The sequence below is a fragment of the Pristiophorus japonicus genome, chromosome 4, assembly GCF_044704955.1.
Source record: "Pristiophorus japonicus isolate sPriJap1 chromosome 4, sPriJap1.hap1, whole genome shotgun sequence".
Taxonomy (NCBI): Eukaryota; Metazoa; Chordata; class Chondrichthyes; family Pristiophoridae; genus Pristiophorus; species Pristiophorus japonicus.
In genome coordinates, this window is record NC_091980.1 from 99,217,400 (window position 1) to 99,240,060 (window position 22,661).

Below are 22,661 nucleotides of genomic sequence, written 5' to 3' on the forward strand. Positions count from 1 at the left end.
GGATACCCGTCAACAAGGAACTGGACACGGGGGCCAATCAATCCCTCATGAGCATTCAACAATTTGAACAGCTGTGGCCACACAAAAGCAACAGACCAAAACTCACAAAGATCGACACCAAACTAAGGACCTATATTAAAGAAATCGTCCCAGTCCTTGGCAGCGCCATGCTCTCAGTCACACACAAAGGGATGGTGCACCGACTTTCCCTGTGGATTGTCCCCGGGGATCTCCCAGCCCTGTTGGGGAGAAGCTGGCTAGCAGAACTTAATTGGAAATGGGATGATGTTCACGCCATGTCGTCAGAGGAATGGACCTCTTGCTCAACAGGTCTAAGCCGTTTTGAACATCTCTTTCAGCACCTTCAAAGGGACTAAATTTAGAATGTACATCACACAGAATGCCAGACTGGTCCATCACAAGGCTAGAGCTGTGCCTTATGTGATGAGGGAAAAGATTGAAAACGAACTGGACCGGCTTATGCGGGAAGGCATAATTTCTTCCGTGGAATTCAGCGACTGGGCAAGCCCCATCATCCCCGTCATGAAGCCTGATGGATCCGTGCGAATCTGTGGGGATTACAAGTCTACCATAAACAGAGTCTCCCTACAGGACCAATACCCGCTGCCCAGAGCAGAGGACCTATTTGCCACGTTGGCTGGAGGAAAGCTTTTCTCGAAACTTGAACTCACATCTGCGTATATGACGCAAGAACTGACCGAAGAGTCCAAGCTACTCACCACCATCAACACACATCGAGGCTTTTTTGTGTACAATCGATGCCCATTCGGCATCAGGTCGGCAGCTGGTATATTCCAGTGCAACATGGAAAGTCTGCTCACATCCATCCGGGGGATGTGTTTCAAGATGACATACTCATCACGGGCAGGGACACCGACTCTCATCTCTGCAATCTTGAGGAAGTACTAAGTCGATTGGATCGGGAAGGTCTAAGAGTTAAGAAATCCAAGTGTCTGTTTCTCATGCCTGAGGTTGAATTTTTGGGCAGAAGGATTGCCGCTGATGGAATCCGCCCAAGCGAATCCAAAACCAAAGCGATTCGCCTGGTACCCAGGCCCTGGAATGTCTCGGAGCTGCGCGCCTTTCTCGGGCTACTCAATTACTTTGGGTACTTTATGCAGAACTTGAGCACGCTGCTGGAGCCTCGCAATGTGCTACTCAGAAAGGGATGCGATTGGTTTTTGGGGGACGCCCAAGAACGCGCCTTCAATAAGGCACGCAACCTTCTATGTTCCAAGAGTGTTTTAGCCTTTTTTGACCCAGGTAAAAAGTTAGTCCTTACGTGTGATGCATCAGCGTATGGGGTCGGGTGCGTTTTACAGCACGTCAATGATGCGGGTAAATTGCAGCCCGTTGCTTATGCCTCCAGGTCACTTTCGCGGGCGGAGCGCGGGTACGGTATGGTTGAGAAGGATGCACTCGCGTGCGTGTACGGTGTCAAAAAGATGCACCAATACCTTTTCGGGGCCAAGTTTGCATTAGAAACTGACCACAAACCCCTCACGTCCCAACTATGCGAATGCAAGGCAATCAACGCCAATGCCTCGGCGCACAGTCAGTGGTGGGCACTCATGTTGGCGGCTTACGACTACACCATAAGGCACAGACCAGGCACAGACAACTGTGCCGACGCGTTTAGTAGACTACCCCTGGCGACCACAGAAGGGTCCGCCGAACAGGACTGTGAGATGGTCATGGCAATCAATGCCTTTGAATCCACAGGTTCGCCCATGACGGCTCGCCAAATCAGAGCCTGGACGACCAGCGACCCCACGTTATCTCTAGTTAAAAGATGCGTTTGAACCGGTGACTGGGCAGAGGCTCGCGATGCCTGCCCCGAGGAGATCAAACCCTTCCATAGGCGCATGCATGAACTCTCACGACAGGCAGACTGCCTGATGTGGGGCAGCCGAGTAGTTATGCCCTTATGAGGCAGGGAGGCGTTTGTCCGGGAGCTCCATCGCGAGCACACGGGGATAGTCCTTATGAAGGCCATAGGCAGATCTCATGTCTGGTGGCCTGGAATTGACGCGGACTCTACGTCCGTCGGTGCACCATTTGTGCCCAACTCAGTAATGCCCCCAGTGAGGCCTCCCTAAGCCCCTGTCCCTGGCCCACCAAACCGTGGTCGCAGGTGCATGTAGACTATGCGGGCCCATTCATGGGCAGAATGTTCCTCGTAGTCGTTGATGCATTTTCAAAATGGATCGAGTGCACCATTTTAAACTCGAGCACCACCTCCACCACTGTGGAGATCCTTAGAACCATGTTTGCAACGCACGGCATTCCTGACATATTGGTCAGTGATAATAGTCCGTGCTTCACCAGCGCAGAATTTCACGATTTTATAGTTGACCACGGTATCAATCACGTTAAGACGGCACCTTTGAAGCCAGCCTCCAATGGCCAGGCGGAGTGAGCAGTGCAGATCATTAAACAAGGCATGCTCAGAATCCAAGGTCCCAAGCTGCAGAGCCGCCTGTCGCGTATCGATCTCGCCTGCATTCGTTGACTGGGGATCCCCCCCGCGCAACTATTGATGAAACGAACCTCAAAGACCGGGCTCTCGTTAATCCTCCCAGACATGCATGAAATTTTTGAGGCTAAGCGTCAAAAGCTAACTGAGTACCATGACCGAAATTCGAGGGGGAGGTGGAATGAGATAGGGGACAAAGTGTTTGTGCTAAACTATGGCCGGGGTCCCAAATGGCTTGCAGGGACAGTAACAGACAAAGAGGGAAACAGGCTACTGGTTGTACAAATGGACAATGGCCAAAACTGCCGGAGGCATGTAGACCAAGTAAAAAGTAGATTCACTGATAACACTGAAGAACCAGAGGCAGACTGCAATGTGGAACTCACACCACACCTGGTGGACAGACAGGTGGAACAACCTGAGGAAAGGGCAGTCTCAACAGACAGCCCAGGCGAGATACCAGCAATCACACCGAACGAAACAGACAGCCCAGGCGAGATATCAGCAATCACACCAAACGAAAATCAGGCACCAAGGCAAACAACTGAACCACAACTAAGACGCTCCACGCAAGAGCGCAGACCACCTGAGAGACTGAATCTATAAAGGCAATAAGACCTTGGGGGAGGGTGATGTCATGTATCTCACATTACTGTATATAACTGTATCTTACCATGCTATACATGATTGTAACTGGATATGACCTGTAACAATAATCATACCTTGCCACCAGGGGTGCACTTGCAGGAGACACTCCATACCTGTCCCTCCTTACTATTGCATTATCCAAATTATACTTCATCTGCCATGCATTTGCCCACTCACCTAACCTATCCAAGTCACTCTGCAGCCTCATAGCATCCTCCTCGCAGCTCACACTGCCACCCAACTTAGTGTCATCTGCAAATTTGGAGATACTACATTTAATCCCCTTGTCCAAATCATTAATGTACAGTGTAAACAGCTGGGGCCCCAGCACAGAACCTTGCGGTACCCCACTAGTCACTGCCTGCCATTCTGAAAAGTACCCATTTACTCCTACTCTTTGCTTCCTGTCTGCCTACCAGTTCTCAATCCACGTCAGCACACTACCCCCAATCCCGTGTGCTTTAACTTTGCACATTAATCTCTTGTGTGGGACTTTGTCGAAAGCCTTCTCAAAGTCCAAATACACCACATCAACTGGTTCTCCTTTGTCCACTCAGAAGGTTTGTCAAGCATGATATCCCTTTCACAAATCCATGCTGACTTGGACCTATCATGTCACCTCTTTCCAAATGCGCTGCTATGGCATCCTTAATAATTGATTCCATCATTTTACCCACTACCGATGTCAGGCTGACCAGTCTATAATTCCCTGTTTCCTCTCTCCCTCCTTTTTTAACAAGTGGGGTTACATTGGCTACCTACATTTAAGAAATCAGCGCAGGTAGCCAGAGATAGGGGGCGGGGGGGAGGAGGTGGGGGTGAAGGGACCGGGGGAGGTGGAAGGTGAGTTAGAGGACTCCAAAGCTCTAAAGACCTTCACAACATCAGCACAACATTACAACATCTTCAACACAACAGCTGCACAACATCACCACAAATAAATGAAAGATAAATCAGCTACAGGAAATAGAGCAGTCCTACCTTGCCAACTGCAGAAAGTACCGACTAGCCATCCCGCCAGGGCTAGGGGAGGCAGGCATGCATGACTGCAGGGGTGAGGGGTTTTTACTTTTTACAGTTGCCCTAATGTTGTGTGGTCCTAATAGAGGATGATTCAGTTTTGATGCAAAATATATTTTATTGTGAATTTTACAGTGCACTTTAACGATACCAACAACAACAGCAACAGCAGCCTCAGCAGGAAAGAAAGTCTGCACCCATCCCTCACCCACATCTCAGGAAAAGTGCACTTCCTTATAGGGTCGGTGATGGTGTTGGGGGTGTTGGGGGCCCATCTTGGGTCTGACCGGTAGCTAGTGCGTGGAGTGAAATGGGAATGATATTTGAGTCTCCGGCCTTTGTGCCCTTATTGCAGAAGCCAGCTTCCTCATGGCTTCTCCTTCGCCTGCACACCCTCTGAAATGCCAGCCCTGACTTTCCGTCTTATTGCAGAGATTTCACCCGATAGTTTGGCCACCTCATAGAAACATAGAAACATAGAAATGAGGTGCAGGAGCAGGCCATTCGGCCCTTCGAGCCTGCACTGCCATTCAATAAGGTCATGGCTGATCATTCAAACTCAGTACCCCTTTCCTGCTTTCTCTCCATACCCCTTGACCCCTTTGGCCATAAGGGCCATATCTAACTCCCTAACGAACTGGCCTCAGCAATTTTCTGCGGTAGAGAATTCCATAGGTTAACCACTCTCTGAATGAAGAAGTTTCTCCTCATCTCGGTCCTAAATGGCTTACCCCTTATTCTTAGACTGTGATCCCTGGTTCTGGAACTCCTCAGCAACAGGAAAATTCTTCCTGCCTCGAAACTGTCCAATCCCGTCAGAATTTTATTTGTTTTTATGAGATCCCCTCTCATTCTTCTAAACTTCAATGGATACAAGCCCAGTTGATCCAGTCTATTCTCATATGTCAGTCCTGTCATCCCGGGAATCAACCTGGTGAACCTTCGCTGTACTCCCTCAATAGCAAGAATGTCCTTCTTCAGATTAGGAGACCAAAACGGAACACAATATTCCAGGTGTGGCCTCACCAAGGCTCTGTACAACTGCAGTAAGACCTCCCTGCTCCGATACTCAAATCCTCTAACTATGAAGGCCAACATACCATTTGCCTTCTTCACCGCCTGCTGTACCTGCATGCCAAACTTCAATGACTGATGTACCATGATACCCAGGTCTCATTGCACCTCCCCTTTCCCTAACCTGTCCCCATTCAGATAATATTCTGTCTTCCTGTTTTTGCCACCAAAGTGGATAACCTCACATTTATCCACATTTACGGCATCTGCCATGCATTTACCCACTCACCTAACCTGTCCAAATCACCCTGCAGCCTCTTAGCATCCTCCTCACAGCTCACACCACCACAAAGTTTAGTGTCATCTGCAAACTTGGAGATATTACATTCAATTTCTTCATCTAAATCATTGATGTATATTGTAAATAGCTGGGTTTCCAGCACTGAACCCTGCAGCACCCCATTGGTCACTGCCTGCCATTCTGAAAAGGACCCGTTTATTCCGACTATCTGCTTCCTGTCTGCCAACCAGTTTTCTATCCACCTCAATATATTACCCCCAATACCATGTGCTTTAATGTTGCACACCAATCTCTTGTGTGGGACCTTGTTAAAAGCCTTTTGAAAGTCCAAATACACCACATTCACTGGTTCTCCCTTGTCCACTCTACTAGTTACATCCTCAAAAAATTCTAGAAGATTTGTCAAGCATGATTTCCCTTTCATAAACCTATGCTGACTTGGACCGATTCTGTCACTGCTTTCCAAATGCACTGCTATTTCATCTTTAATAATTGATTCTAACATTTTCCCCACTACTGATGTCAGGTTAACCAGTCTATAATTGCCCGTTTTCTCTCCCTCCTTTTTAAAAAAGTGGCATTACATTAGCTACCCTCCAGTCCATAGGAACTGATCCTGAGTCAATAGAATGTTGGAATATGATCAAAATGCATCCACTATTTCCAGGGCCATTTCCTTAAGTACTCTGGAATGCAGACTATCAGGCTCTGGGGATTTATCGGCATTCAATCCCATCAATTTCCCTAACACAATTTCCTGACTAATAAGAATTTCCTTCAGTTCCTTCTTTTCGCGAGAGCCTTGAACCCCTAGTATTTCCGGAAGGTTATTTGTGTCTTACATAGAAACATTGAAAGACAGAATATAGGTGCAGGAGTAGGCCATTCAGCCCTTCGAGCCTGCACCGCCATTCAATAAGATCATGGCTGATCATTCCCTCAGTACCCCTTTCCTGCTTTCTCTCCATATCCCTGATCCCCTTAGCCGTAAGGGCCATATCTAACTCCCTCTTGAATATATCCAATGAACTGGCCTCAACAACTCTCTGCGGCAGGGAATTCCACAGGTTAACAACTCTCTGAGTGAAGAAGTTTCTCCTCATCTCAGTCCTAAATGGCCTACCCCTTATTCTAAGACTATGTCCCCTGGTTTTGGACTTCTCCAACATCGGGAACATTCTTCCCGCATCTAACCTGTCCAGTCCCATCAGAATCTTATATGTTTCTATGAGATCCCCTCTCATCCTTCTAAACTCCAGGGAATAAAGGCCCAGTTGATCCAGTCTCTCCTCATATGACAGTCCAGCCATCCCTGGAATCAGTTTGGTGAACCTTCGCTGCACTCCCTCAATAGCAAGATTAGGAAATCAACACTGTACACAATATTCCAGGTGAGGCCTCACTGAGGCCCTGTACAACTGCAGTAAGACCTCCCTGCTCCTATACCCAAATCCCCTAGCTATGAAGGCCAACATACCATTTGCCTTCTTCACCGCCTGCTGTACCTGCTTGCCCACTTTCAGTGATTGATGAACCATGACACCCAGGTCTCGTTGCACCTCCCCTTTTCCTGATCTGCCGCCATCCAGATAATATTCTGCCTTCGTGTTTTTGCCCCCAAAATGGATAACCTCACATTATACTGCATCTGCCACGCATTTGCCCACTCACCTAACCTGTCCAAGTCACCCTGCAGCCTCTTAGCTTCCCCTGCACAGCTCACACTGCCACCCAGTTTAGTGTCATCCGCAAACTTGGAGATATTACACTCAATTCCTTCATCTAAATCGTTAATGTATATTGTAAAGAGTTGGGGTCCCAGCACTGAGCCCTGCGGCACTCCACTAGTCACTGCCTGCCATTCTGAAAAGGACCCGTTTATCCTGACTCTCTGCTTCCTGTCTGCTAACCAGTTCTCTATCCACGTCAGTACATTAGCCGCAATACCATGCGCTTTGATTTTGCACACCAATCTCTTGTGCGGGACCTTGTCAAAAGCCTTTTGAAAGCCAAATACACCACATCCACTGGTTCTCCCTTGTCCACTCTGCTAGTTACATCCTCAAAAAATTCTAGAAGATTCATCAAGCATGATTTCCCTTTCATAAATCCATGCTGACTTGGTCCGATCCTGTCACTGCTTTCCAAATGTGCTGCTATTTCATCCTTAATGATTGATTCCAGCATTTTCCCCACTACTGATGTCAGGCTAACCGGTCTATAATTATCCGTTTTCTCTCTCCTTCCATTTAAAAAAAATGATGTTACATTAGCTACCTCCAGTCCATAGGAACTGATCCAAAGTCAATAGACTGTTGGAAAATGATCACCAATGCATCCACTATTTCGAGGGCTACTTCCTTAAGTACTCTGGGATGCAGACTATCAGGCCCCGGGGATTTATCGGCCTTCAATCCCATCAATTTCCCTAACACAATTTCCCACCGAATAAGGATATCCTTCAGTACCTCCTTCTCACTCGACCTACTGTCCCCGAGTACAATCATAAGGTTATTTGTGAAGACAGAACCAAAGTATTTGTTCAATTGGTCTGCCATTTCTTTATTCCCCATTATAAATTCACCTGAATCCGACTGCAAGGGGCCTACATTTGTCTTCACTAATCTTTTTCTCTTCACATATTTATAGAAGCTTTCGCAGAGGGTTTTTATGTTCCCTGCAAGCTTCCTCTCGTAATCTATTTTCCCCTTCTTAATTAAACCCTTAATCTTCCTCTGTTGAATTCTAAATTTCTCCCAGTCCTCAGGTTTGTTGCTTTTTCTAGCCAAATGATATGCCTCTTCCTTGGCTTTAACACTATTCTTAATTTTCCTTGTTAGCCATAGTTGAGCCACCTTCCCCGTTTTATTTTTACTCCAGACAGGGATGTACAATTGCTGACGTTCATCCATGTGATCTTTAAATGTTTGCCATTGCTTATCCACCGTCAACCCTTTATGTATCCTTTGCCAGTCTATTCTAGCCAATTCACACCTCATACCATCGAAGTTACCTTTCCTTAAGTTCAGGACCCTATTTTCCGAATTAACTGTGTCACTCTCCATCTTAATAAAGAATTCCACCATATTATGGTCACTCTTCCCCATGGGGCCTTGCACAACAAGATTGCTAATTAGTCCCTTCTCACTACACATCACCCAGTCTAGGATGGCCAGCTCTCCAGTTGGTTCCTCGACATATTGGTCTAGAAAACCATCCCTAAAACAGTCCAGGAAATCCTCCTCCACCGCATTGCTCCCAGTTTGGTTTGCCCAATCAATATGTAGATTAAAGTCGCCCATGATAACTGCTGTACCTTTATTGCACACATCTCTTATTTCTTGTTTGATGCTGTCCCCAACCTCACTACTACTGTTTGGCGGTCTGTACACAACTCCCATGAGCGTTTTCTGCCCTTTGGAATTCCGCAGCTCCACCCATACCGATTCCACTTCATCCAGGCTAATGTCCCTCCTTACTATTGCATTAATTTCCTCTTTAACCAGCAATGCCACCCCGCCTCCTTTTCCTCTCTATCTATCATTCCTAAATGCTGAATACCCTTGGATGTTGAGTTCCCAGCCTTGGTCACCTTGGAGCCATGTCTCCATGATGCCAATGACATCATACTATCTGCACAGTTAATTCGTCCACCTTACTCCGAATACTCCTCGCATTGAGTCACAGAGCCTTCAGGCTTGTCTTTCTAACACACTTTGCCCCTTTAGAATTTTGGTGTAATGTGGCCCTTTTTGTTTTTTTGCCTTGGGTTTCTCTGCCCTCCACTTTTTCTATTCTCCTTTCTATCTTTTGCTTCTGACTCCATTTTATTTCCCTCTGTCTCCCTGCATAGGTTCCCATCCCCTTGCCATATTAGTTTAACTCTTCCCCAACAGCACTAGCAAACACTCCCCCTTGGACATTGGTTCCAGTCCTGCCCAGGTGCAGGACTGATTCCACCTCCCCCAGAACGGGTTCCAATGTCTCAGAAATTTGAATCCCTCCCTTCTGCACCACTGCTCAAGCCACGTATTCCTCTGAGCTATCCTGCAATTCCTACTCTGACTAGCACATCGCACCGGTAGCAATCCTGAGATTACTACCTTTGAGGTCCTACTTTTTAATTTAACTCCTAGCTCCATATATTCATCTCGTAGGACCTCTTCCCGTTTTTTACCGATATCGTTGGTACCTATATGTACGACGACAACTGGCTGTTCACCCTCCCTTTTCAGAATGTCCTGCACCCGCTCCGAAACATCCTTGACCCTTGCACCAGGGAGGCAACATACCATCCTGGAGTCTCGGTTGCAGCTGCAGAGACGCCTATCTATTCCCCTTACAATTGAATCCCCTATCACTATCGCTCTCCTACTGTTTTTCCTGCCCTCCTGTGCAGCAGAGCCAGCCACGGTGCCATGAACTTGGCTGCTGCTGCCCTCCCCTGATGAGTCATCCCCCTCAACAGTAGTCAAAGCGGTGTATCTGTTTTGCAGGGGGATGAACGCAGGGGACCCCTGCACTACCTTCCTTGCACTGCTCTTCCTGTTGGTCTCCCATTCCCTATCTGGCTGTGGACCCTTTACCTGCGGTAAGACCAACTCACTAAACGTGCTATTCACGCCATTCTCAGCATCGTGCATGCTCCAGAGTGAATCCACCCGCAGCTCCAGTTCCGCAATGCGGTCGTCAGGAGCTGGAGGCGAATACACTTCCCGCACACGTAGTTGTCAGGGACACCGGAAGCATCCCTGACTTCCCACATAGTACAGGAGGAGCATAACACGTTTCCGAGCTCTCCTGCCATGACTTAACCCTTAGATTAACTTAAATTGGCAACAACAGTGCTAAAGGTTACTCACTGTTATAGAAAAGAAAACGAAAAACTACTCACCAATCACCAGCCAATCGCTTACCTCCTTGGCTGTGACGTCACCTTTCGATTTCTTTCTGCTTCTATTTTGCCTTCTCTCCTTCCTGCAGCTGCACAAGCACACATCCATGAACTTCCGAGCCTCAGCGACGTGTTGGGCCTTTTATAGGCCGCTGCTCCACGCACCTCCCGAGCCTCCAGTGAAGACAGATCCAAAGTGTTTTTTTAATTGGTCTGCAATTTCTTTGTTCCCCATTATAAATTCACCTGATTCTGACTGCAAAGGACCTATGTTGGTCTTCACTAATCTTTTTCTCTTCACATATCGAGAAGCTTTTGCAGTCAGTTTTTATGTTCCCTGCAAGCTTCCTCTCATACTCTATTTCCCCCCTCCTAATTAGACCCTTTGTCCTCCTCTGCTGAATTCTAAATTTCTCCCAGTCCTCAGGTTTGCTGCTTTTTCTGGCCAATTTATATGCCTCTTCCTTGGATTTAGCACTATCCGTAATTTCCCTTGTTAGCCACGGTTGGGCTACCTTCCCCTTTGTATTTTTACTCCAGACAGGGATGTACATTTGTTGAAGTTCATCCATGTAAGCTATAAATGTCTGCCATTGCCTATCCGCTGTCATCCATTTAAGTATCATTTGCCAGTCTATCCTAGCCAATTCACATCTCATACCATCGAAGTTACCTTTCCTTAAGTTCAGGACCTTAGTCTCTGAATTAATTGTATCACTCTCCATCTTAATAAAGAATTCTACCATATTATGGTCACTCTTCCCCAGGGGGCCTCGCACAACAAGATTGCTAATTAGTCCTTTCTCATTAAACAATACTCAGTCTAGGATGGCCAGCTCTCCAGTTGGTTCCTCGACATATTGGTCTAGAAAACCATCCCTAATACACTCCAGGAAATCCTCCTCCACCGCATTGTTAGCAGTTTGGTTAGCCCAATCTATATGTAGATTAAAGTCGCCCATGATAACTGCTGTTCCGTTATTGCACGCATCCCTAATTTCTTGTTTGATGCCATCCCCAACCTCACTACTACTGTTTGGTGGTCTGTACACAACTCCCACTAGCATTTTCTGCCCTTTGGTATTCCGCAGCTCCACCCATACAGATTCCACATCATCCAAGCTAATGGCCTTTCTTACTATTGCGTTAATTTCCTTTTTAACCAGCAACGCTACCCCACCTCCTTTTTCTTTCTGTCTATCTTTCCTGACTGTTGAATACCCCTGGATATTGAGTTCCCAGCCTTGGTCATCCTGGAACCTTGTCTCCGTAATCCCAATTATATCATAATTGTTAATAGCTGCCTGTGCAGTTAATTCATCCACCTTATTATGAATACTCCTCGCATTGAGGCACAGAGCCTTCTTTTTAACACCCTTTGTCCCTTTAGAATTTTACTGTAATGTGGTCTTTTTTGATTTCTGTCTTGGGTTTCTCTGCCCTCCACTTTTACTTTTCTCCTTTCTATCTTTTGCATCTGCTCCCATTTTATTTCCCTCTGTCTCCCTGCAAAGGTTCCCATCCCCCTGCCATCATCATGCACCACACTGACGGCCACCACGAATGATCTTGTGAGGGCATTGGTCTCCTCAGCCAATGAAAAAACATGATTAACTGCTGCCTCTCAGGAGAAACTGATCGGCTTCTCCTGCCCCTCGCCGTGGGTCTACCTAGTGGCACCCCTCCAGTGTGAGGCGCAGGCTCGGACGGTGGGGGACTGGGTGTCCAAAGATACATTTCCCGACCACCACTCAGACCCGTGACCTCGGAAGGTGTGAACCCATGGAAGGTTGCCGAGGAGCTAATGGAGTGTTCTGGCAGTGTGATGCCCTGTGATATGTCCTGATCGATATTGTGGTCAGCATTCTCCTGCGCACACATTTCCATGGACCCCTCCTCCCCCCACTCCCCTTGGTCAGGAACGCATGCATCTGCTTCCTCAGGATCTTGAGGAGCGTCGTCTTCTTCTGCAAAAGACAACACAACAGTCAAATGGTTAGCAGCACAGGAGGGGGCAGGATGGGTGTCATGAGTAGCCTCACGCGTAGCAGGCCAGCCAGCAGGTTGATTTGAAGGGCCACTATGCATTTTAATGACTAATCCTCACCCTCGCGTGTGGGTCCAGCTTGTGCAGAGCTTATTCTTTTTCTGCCAGTGCGAGTTAGCAATGCAGCAACCCTCTGTTCCAGGGGTGTCAGTTTGGCGACCCTCCTCCTGTTCTTGTTCTCTCCCTCTTGTTGTGGGCCAATTTCTTTTGCAAAGATGAAAATATAAATTTTCAGACATGGTGTGCTTCTGATGGGTGGGACACATATAAATGCTCACATTTTCCACTGCAATTCAATTTAAAGATGAAGGTATTACTTACACTCACTACTTGACCAACATCCTGCCATTTCTTCTTGCACTGGCTTACAGATCTTGCGGTGTTGACCCCAGCGGTGAATTCTTCGGCAACGAGGTTCCATCTTTTTCTCATTTCCTTGGGAGAGACCTTTGACAGATCACTCTTGCTGATATCCAGCTCCAGCCATTTCTCCTCAATAACCGTCACTAATTTCTCCACTTCCTCATGGAGGAAATTCTTGGTTCTTCTTGCACGCTCTTGCGCCTATTGGACTCAAATGCAGGTAATGTTCAAAGATCACACTTACACCTCTCTTACACCTATCCAGCACTCCTTTCCACTCCCTCAGCCACACAAACATCAATATTCAGACCTCACCTTTATATATGCTCCATAGCCACTTATTCTGAGGACGCGCTCCCTTTAATTGGCCAATTGCCAAGCTTCCTGTTACACTGCGCATGCACGCAGACTGAAGCGCCCAGTGCGCATGCACACTCAAACGGTCATGCGTTTCCCTGCCGGCACTGCACGACATGCTGGGCCCAAGCCCCACCCTCCCTGCCGGCCGTGCTGAGCAAGCATGGCTGAAGCTCCGCCGCCCCCCCCCCCCCCCCAGACTCTGCTGCGCGATGTCGATGGATCCGGACGACGAGGGAGTGGCCAAATTCAGAGGTAGATTTTTGCCGCTTTTTTTCCTCCAGGAAATCGGCAGGCCACATCGAGATACGCTGCTCTAAGCGGCTGTGGAAATTTTGAGCCATGGAATCTAAATGCGGTACAAGAGCAAAGAGATCTGGGGCTACAAATCATTAAAATCACTTAAAGTAGCCAAGCAGGTTATTAAGGCAAAAGCAAACCAAGCACTAGGGTTTATTTCTGGAGGGATAGAATTGAAAAGTAAAGAAGTTATGCTAAACTTGTATCGAACCTTAGTTAGACCACACTTAGAGTACAGTATACAGATCTAGTTGGCATATTATAAAAAGGATAAGGAGGCACTGGAGTGGGTGTAAAAAAGATTTACACGGATGATCCCCGAAATGCGAGGTTAAACCTATCAGGTCATGATGAATAGGCTGGGTCTCTTTTCTTTTCTAAAGGATGAGCTCATTGAGGTCTTTAAAATTATGAAAGGATTCGATAGAGTAAACACAGAGAGAATGGAAAAATTAGTGGCCGCCACGAGAGTTGCTGGTAATTCAGGTTAACGGCCGCTGAAAATGAACGAAGCCTTGAAATATGTTTGTGTCCCTTTAAGAGGTTCTGACAGTGCCTCTGAAAGTCTGCTTACATGCTTGGTTCACTTGGCGTACTTAGGACCCAGGGTTGAAATCAGCGCAGAGGTCCAAGTTTACTGCAGTGACATTAAGTCAGCATTGCACATCAGCTGAAGTCACCACTCTCTTGTTTTTGTCTGCAGGGTGATACTTCTTAACGGCAGCACTGCCGGGTCTAGGAAAATGGAGGACCCACCACCAGCTCGTGAAAGAGCAACGGCCTCACCCTATTGTGCCAGTAAAGTGGAGTAAAGCCTCTGAATTTGTAGCCTAGAGTGTTTCCACTTGTGGGGAAGAGCAAAACTAGAGGCCATCAACATAAGATAGTTGCCAAGAAATCAACTAGGAAATTCAGAAGAAATTTCTTTACCCAGAGAATGGTGAGACTGTGAAACTCGCGATCACGGGGAGTGGTTGAGGCAAATAGTGTAGATGCATTTCAGGGAGACTAGATAAGCATATGAGGGAAAAAGAATCGAGGGTTATGCTGATCGAGTTAGATAAGAAAGGATGGGAGGAGGCTCGGGTGGAGCATAAATGCCAGCATGGACTTGTTTGCGCTGAATTACCTGTTTCTGTGCTGTACATTCCATATAATTCTACGATTAACCATTGGACTCGTCATTGTTAGGCCTTCATTAGGATAGAATAAGACCTGTGCCTGCTCTCAGTAGTCACAGGTACTGTTAGGCCTATCAATGCATCTGGCAAAGTTCCTGTGGCAGCCTTGAAACGTCACAAATGATGCTCTATATTGCTGCTGGAGAAGAGGGACAGGCAGGCCTCACGATTGGGAAATTTTTGCTGAGTTCAAGTAGAATCCCAGTGGATCCAAATTCCTCCCCTAATTCTGACACGCTTCCCCCGGGCCACAACTCCATTATAATTCTACTCACTCTGGGGGCAGGTTTTCTAGGCTCACCTGTGGTACAAAAATGTGTTAAGTACTTGTTCTTTGTTTGCTGCAGCCACCAGGGGGGCGATTTTAAAGATGAGTGGGCTTGATTCGGCCGGGGGCCAAGGAAGACAAAATACCATGCAGCCCACTGCAGCCTGAGGCCTGGGAGTATTGTGTTCCTAACACAGATGAGGCTGCACACAGGGAGGTTAAAGTAACAGTGACCTCAGTCTTTAATATGACACTCCAGAGTGAGGAACAGGCCTTAGGGGCCGGCTTATATACACAGTGCTCCCAAGGGATGCTGGGATCCCTTGGGACTTCAGGGGATGAGCTCCCTGGCGGCGGAACATGGGAGTGCATGCTTTACAGATACACAACATCACTTCCCCCCCAAAGTCAAAGTGAAAACCATTTACAAGGTGAGGCGGTCGGGAGCCTTTCTTTCCCTGGTGGACCGCCTAGGTATAAATATCTGTTCTGGTCTGTTGGCTGTACCCTCGCTGGGCTGGCGTGTTGTTGGCTCTGCAGAGCTGCTAGGTGAGCCTGGCCTTGCTGGGCTGTTGGGCGTGATGGGTTCAATTTCCTGGCCCGGGATGGTGTCGTTGATCCTTGGGGTGTGTGTTGTGGGCTCGAAAAAGATGGTGACTGCTGTGGGTTGTTCAGGGTAGTCTGTAAACTGCAGCCTCGTTTGGTCCAGGTGCTTTCTGCAAATTTGTCCATTGTCTAGTTTGACTACAAACATCCTACTCCCTTCTTTAGCTATCACCGTGCCCGCGATCCACTTGGGACCATGTCCATAGTTTAGCACATTCAAAGGGTCATTCAGATCAATTTCCCGTGACAAAGTGGCGCGACCATCGTTTATATTTTGTTGCTGCCGCCTGCCCTTTACCTGATCATGCAGCTTGGGGTGAACAGCGAGAGTCTGATTTTAAGTGTCCTTTTCATGAGTAACTCAGCCGGGGGCACCCCTGTGAGCGAGTGTGGTCTCGTGCGGTAGCTGAGCAGTATTCAGGACAGGCGGGTTTGGAGTGAGCCTTCTGTGACTTGTTTGAGGCTCTGTTTGATGGTTTGTACTACCTGCTCTGCCTGCCCATTGGAGGCTGATTTAAACGGGGCCGAGGTGACAGGCTTGATCCCATTGCGGGTCATGAATTCTTTAAATTCGGCACTGGTGAAACATGGCCCGTTGTCACTGACCAGTATGTCAATCAGGCCGTGGGTGGCAAACATGGCCCTCAGGCTTTCAATGGTGGTGGTGGCGGTGCCTCCCGACATTATTTCACATTCAATCCATTTTGAAAAAGCATCCCCCATCCCCAGGAACATTTTACCGAGAAACGGGCCCGCATAGTTGACATGGACACTCGACCATGGTCTGGAGGGCCAGGACCACAAACTTAGTGGTGCCTCTTTGGGCACGTTGCTCAATTGAGCACATACGCTGCATTGCCATACACAGGACTCTAAGTCAGAGTCGATACCGGACCACCACATGTGGGATCTGGCTATCGCTTTCATCATCACTATACCCGGGTGTGTGCTGTTGAGATCCGAGATGAACGTCTCCCTGCCCTTTTTGGGTCGCACTACATGGTTACCCCACAATAGGCAGTCTGCCTGAATGGACAGCTCATCCTTTCACTGCTAGAATGGCTTGATTGGCTCTTGCATTTCAACGGGGATGCTGGCCCAGCTCCCATGCAGTACACAGTTTTTTACTAGGGACAGCGGAGGATCTTGGCTTGTCCAACTCCTAATCTGGCGAGCCGTGACAGGTGATTTATTATTTTCAAACGCTTCCATGACCATTAACAAGTCTGCGGGCTGCGCCACCATCAACAAGTTTGCAGGCTGCGCCATTTCCACCCCCGTGGTGGGCAATGGTAGCCGACTGAGAGCATCCGCACAGTTCTCGGTGCCTGGCCTGTGGTGGATGGTATAGTTATATGTTGATAGCGCGAGTCCCCACCTTTGTATGCGGGCTGAGGCATTAGTATTTATCCCCTTGTTTTCAGCGAACAGGGATGTGAGGGGCTTGTGATCGGTTTCCAGCTCAAATTTGAGGCCAAACAGGTACTGATGCATTTTCTTTACCCCAAACACACATGCTAATGCCTCTTTCTCAATCATGCTGTAGGCCCTCTCAGCCTTAGACAAACTCCTGGAAGCATTGGCGACAGGTTGCAACTTCCCCGCAACGTTAGCTTGTTGTAATACACACCCGACTCCGTACGACGACGCGTCACATGTTAGCACAAGTCTTTACATGGGTTATACAATACAAGCAGCTTGTTGGCGCATAAAATGTTTCTGGCTTTCTCAAAAGCAATTACTTGGTTTTTTCCCCATACCCAGTTCTCACCTTTGCGCAATAACACATGTAGGGGCTCTAAAAGGGTGCTTAACCCCAGTAGGAAGTTACTGAAATAGTTGAGGAATCCCAGGAACGACCGCAGCTCCATGACGTTTTGTGGCCTGGGCGTGTTCCTGATAGCCTCTGTCTTGGCGTCTGTGGGCCGAATGCTGTCCGCCGCGATCTTTCTCCCCAAAAACTCCACTTCTGTTGCCATGAAGAGCATTTCGACCTCTTCAGCCGCAGCCCTATGCGATCCAGTCGCTGGAGGACCTCCTCCAGGTTTTGTAGGTGCTTGGTGGCGTCCCGACCAGTGACCAATATGTCAACCTGAAAGACCATCATGTGCGGTACCGACTTGAGTAGGCTCCCCATGTTTCTCTGGAAGATCGCTGCAGCCGACCAAATTCCAAACGGGCATCTGTTGTAGATGAACAGTCCCTTGTGCGTGTTGATGCAGGTGAGGCCCTTCGAAGACTCCTCCAGCTCCTGCGTCATGTAGTCCAAAGTCAGGTCGAGCTTGGTGAATGTCTTGCCTCCTGCCAGCGTCGCAAATAGGTCATCTGCCTTAGGTAGCGGGTATTGGTCCTGTAGTGAGAAACGATTAATAGTTACTTTATAATCGCCGCAAATCCTGACCGTGCCATCACTTTTGAGTACTGGAACAATCGGGCTGGCTCACTCGCTGCATTCCACTGGGGAGATGATGCCCTCGCATTGCAGCCTGTCCAGCTCAATTTCCACTCTCTCCCTCATCATTTGAGGTACCGCTCGTGCATTGTGGTGAATGGGTCGTGCCTCTGGGACCAAGTGGATCCATAACTTCGCCCCGGAAAAGTTTCCAATGCCTGGCTCAAAAAGGGAAGGAAATTTGTTGAGAACCTGGATACATGAGGCCTCATCGACATGTGATAGCGCTCGGATGTCATCCCAGTTCCAGCGGATTTTGCCCAGCCAGCTCCTTCCAAGCAGTGTGGGGCCATCGCCCGGGGCAATCCCGAGTGGCAGTTCGTGCACCGTGCCCTCGTAGGTGACCTTGACCATGGCGCTGCCCAGGATAGTGATAAGCTCATTGGTGTACGTTCTCAGTTTTGTGTGGATGGGGCTCAGGGCTGGTCTGAGTGCCTTGTTGCACCACAGTCTTGCAAACATCTTTTTACTCATGATGGATTAGCTAACGCCAGTGTTCAGTTCCATGGCTACGGGTAAGCCATTCAATTTTACGTTTAGCATTATAGGTGGACATTTCGTCGAAAATGTGTGCACCCCATGTACTTCAGCATCTGCCTCTCTCTCTGAGGCTCGAAATTGCTTTGATCCACCATGGACCGATCTTCCTCTGCCACGTGGTGGTTAGCAGATTTTGCAGAGCTTGCAGCTTGTTTGCAAGCTCATTGGAGGTGCCCCATTGTTCCACAGCTCTTGCACACATATGCTTTGAAGCGGCATGAATAGGCTGAATGGAAGCCTCCACAATGCCAACAAGGTGTGAATTGCCTTGCATTCATCTTTTGTTGGGGACGCTGAGTCATCTGGGTCACCTGAGACCTGCTGGCAGTTGCAGACTCGTGGGTTCTGCCCTGTACATTTCTGCTCACAAACACAGTTCCAGTTAATTTATGAACATTGCTAACACTTGTGTGCTGAGAGATTTGTTTGGTGTTATCACAGGTGGACATGAACGCCTGTGCTATCACAATGTCCTTACTGAGGGTCGGTATCTCTACAGTCAAAAGTTTTCTTAGGATGGTCTCGTGGCCAATGCCCAGTACAAAAAAGTCTCTGAGCATTTGCTCCACGTAGCCATCAAACTCACATTGTCCTGCAAGTCGTCTTAGCTCAGCAACGTAGCTCACCACTTCCTGACCTTCAGATCGCTGGCACGTGTAGTACTGATACCTCGCCATCAGCACGCTCTCCCTTGGGCTAAGATGCTCCCGAACCAGTGTATGCAGCTCCTCATATGACTTATCTTTGGGTTTCACCGGAGCCAGAAGATTCTTCATGAGGCTGTTGGTCAGTGCCCCGCAGACCGTGAGGAGGACCACTCTCCTTTTTGCAGCGCTTTCTTCTCCATCCAGCTCGTTCGCTACAAAGTACTGGTCTAGCCATTCGACATAGGCTTCCCAGTCCTCACCCTCTGAGAACTTCTCCAGGATGCCCACAGTTTGCTGCATCTTTGAGTTGGACTTGTATTCTAGTCGCCAGTTATTGTGTTCCGAACACAGATGAGGTTGCACACAGGGAGGTTAAAGTAACAGTGACCTCAGTCTTTAATAAGACACTCCAGAGGGAATAACAGGCCTTAGGGGCCGGCTTAAAACAGTGCTCCTAAGGGATGCTGAGATCCCTTGGGACTTCAGGGGATGAGCTCCCTGGTGGCGGAACATGGGAGTGCATGCTTTACAGATACACAACAGGGAGATTTTAACTTCCAGCATGATCTACATGATCAGAGTCAGTCTCCCATCTGAACCCGGTAGGAGGAGCTACATGTCTGGTGGGTGGGCATGAGCCGGATTTCGGGCAGCAGGAGGCAGCCGCAGGGGACCCGATCAAGTGATCCCCATAACTAAGATAAGTACTTGAGAGAGGGGGGGATCGGTTGGTCAGAGGGGTAGGGGAGAGGAACCTGCTGCAGGGAAGGCCTAAGGCTTCTTTGTGGGACCTAGAGGAGCACTCCTGCTCTCCTGGCCCTCTTATTCTTCCCGACTGGTTTGCGCTGCCGAGGAATCCTTGAGCCTTTCCCAGCACAGGTTTGGGGATCAGGTTGCAGTCAGGACCCAATGACAGCATCAGAACCTGATCTGCATGAAACAAGTCCTTGGATCCCCCTGACCTAAAGGGAAACTAAATGGTGGCCAGGAATTATTATAGGGTTTGACCAGTGCAGAGCAGATTCTCAAAAACCTTTCTTTCCCTTAAATATGCCCATATTTCCAATTTGCTTGAATTTATTTTGTTTCAGTTTTATATCTTCCATTACCACTATCAATTTTTCTTTAATCGCTGCTAACGATGGCCATTATGGTTTGCTCTGCTACTTTTGCTTCATGCAAACAGAAACTTTGTTTTACAAAATTAGATGTCAGATCACGGATATAAAAGTGTTAGCTGATAGTTTTAGATTTTTTAAATGAAAAATGTTGATCCATTTTATTACATTATGGTACTTTTGAATATATTATCGTATAGAATTATAAATGGCAAGGAGTTACAGGACAGTAATTTAACTGAGCAATTCAGATTAAGTCATAAACTGCAAGAACAAAGCTCAAGTGGCTTCTCAGAGTTATTTGAATTCTGAGAATCATTACCCACTGCTTCGAGTGTTCTCTTACTGGCAGCAAAAACATCACTGCTAGCAGACTATTGTCAGGTTTTGTAATATTTGCATTGTTATCTACGATGATGAGAAAACGATTCTAACTTTAGATGGTAACAGATTAATCCTGGGTAAAACCAATGTTGAAGCTGCTACCACCGGTTACGTAGTTACATAGGTTTATCTTTTAAAGAAATATGGGAAAATGCTACTTATTCTCTCTCATTGATGAATGAAATTAATGAATTAAATTATGCGATTGTGCAACTTTGATGTGTGTACCTTGTGAGAATCTGACAATGTTAACAGGTCTTAAATTACAGAGGATACTAGGCTATGGCTTGGATTTTCCGGGACTTTGATTGCAGCATACGTGGTCGCAAGTGCCTCGCAAGTTCTGGGTTTCACACGCGATGCGCATGCACAAAAACCCGGAACTTGCGCTTTGTCAAGTTTCAGCTTGACAGATCTTATGAATCCAAAGGAAATGGACATTTTGCTGGCACAGGCTTGGGTTATTTGCCCAACTACTGACCAGCGAATGCCCACGAAACTCTTACGCTTAGTAAAAGCAGGCATAATGCCTTCTTTTACCAGCTTAAGGGTTTAAATAAATAATAATATAACATTTTAAAAATCATTTAAACACTCAAAAACTATTAAAATTAATTTAAGTTATTTTTGACCCCTTTAAACAATGCTTACATTTATTTTTCAAAAAATTGCATTTTTGTTTTAAATGTTTAATTAAATTATATTTTAATTCATGTAAATTTATATTTTAAACATCTGATGATTTATTTTTCTTAGGTTGTGTGAAAATGTATTTTTTATGTGATTCCTATTATGTTTATGGTGATTCCGTATGTAAATGCAATCCCCATAAAGCATAAAATCCTCCTTTTTGATTGGTTGGGCGGCCCAAGTGATCTATATTAATGACTTGGATGAAGGGACCGTGTGTAATGCAGCCAAGTTTGCTGATGATACAAAGATGGGTGGGAAAGCAAATTATGAGGAGGACACAAAAAATCTGCAAAGGGATATAGACAGGCTAAGTGAGTGGGCAAAAATTTGGCAGATGGAGTATGTTGTGGGAAAATGTGAGGTTATCCACTTTGGCAAGAAAAATAGAAAAACAAATGATAATTTAAATGGAGAAAAATTGCAAAGTGCTGCAGTACAGAGGGACCTGGAGGTCCTTGTGCATAAGAACATAAGAACATAAGAAATAAGAGCAGGAGTAGGCCATTTGGCCTCTTGAGCCTGCTCCGCCATTCAATAAGATCATGGCTGATCTGATCATGGACTTGGCTCCACTTCCCTGCCTGCTCCCCATAACCCTTTACTCCCATATGACTCAAAAATCTGTTTATCTCCGCCTTAAATATATTCAATCACCCAGCTTCCACAGCTTTCTGGGGCTCTTGCAATAAAGGCCAACATTCCATTTGCTTTCCTGATTACTTGCTGTACCTGCATACTAACTTTTTGTGTTTCATGCACAAGGTCCGCCAGGTCGCTCTGTACTGCAGTACTCTGCAATGTTTCTCCATTTAAATTATAATTTGCTTTTCTATTATTTCTGCCAAAATGGATGACCTCTCATTTTCCTACATTATACTCCATTTGCCAAATTTTTGCCCATTCACTTAGCCTGTCTATATCCCTTTACAGATTTTTTTGTGTCCTCACAATTTGCTTTCCCACCCATCTTTGTATCATCAGTAAACTTGGCTGCATTACACTCTCTCCCTTCATCCAAGTCACTAATATAGATTGTAAATAGTTGAGGACCCAGCACCGATCGTTGCGGCACTCCACTAGTCACTGTTTGCCAACTGGAAAATGACCCATTTAACCTGACTCTCTGTTTTCTGTTAGTTAATCAATCCTCTATCCATGCTAATATATTACCCCCAAACCCATGAGCTTTTATCTTGTACAATACCCTCTTATGTGGCACCTTATCGAATGCCTTCTGGAAATCCAACTACACCACATCCACTGGTTCCCTCTTATCCACCCTGCTCGTTACATCCTCAAAGAACTCCAGCAAATTTGTCAAACATGATTTC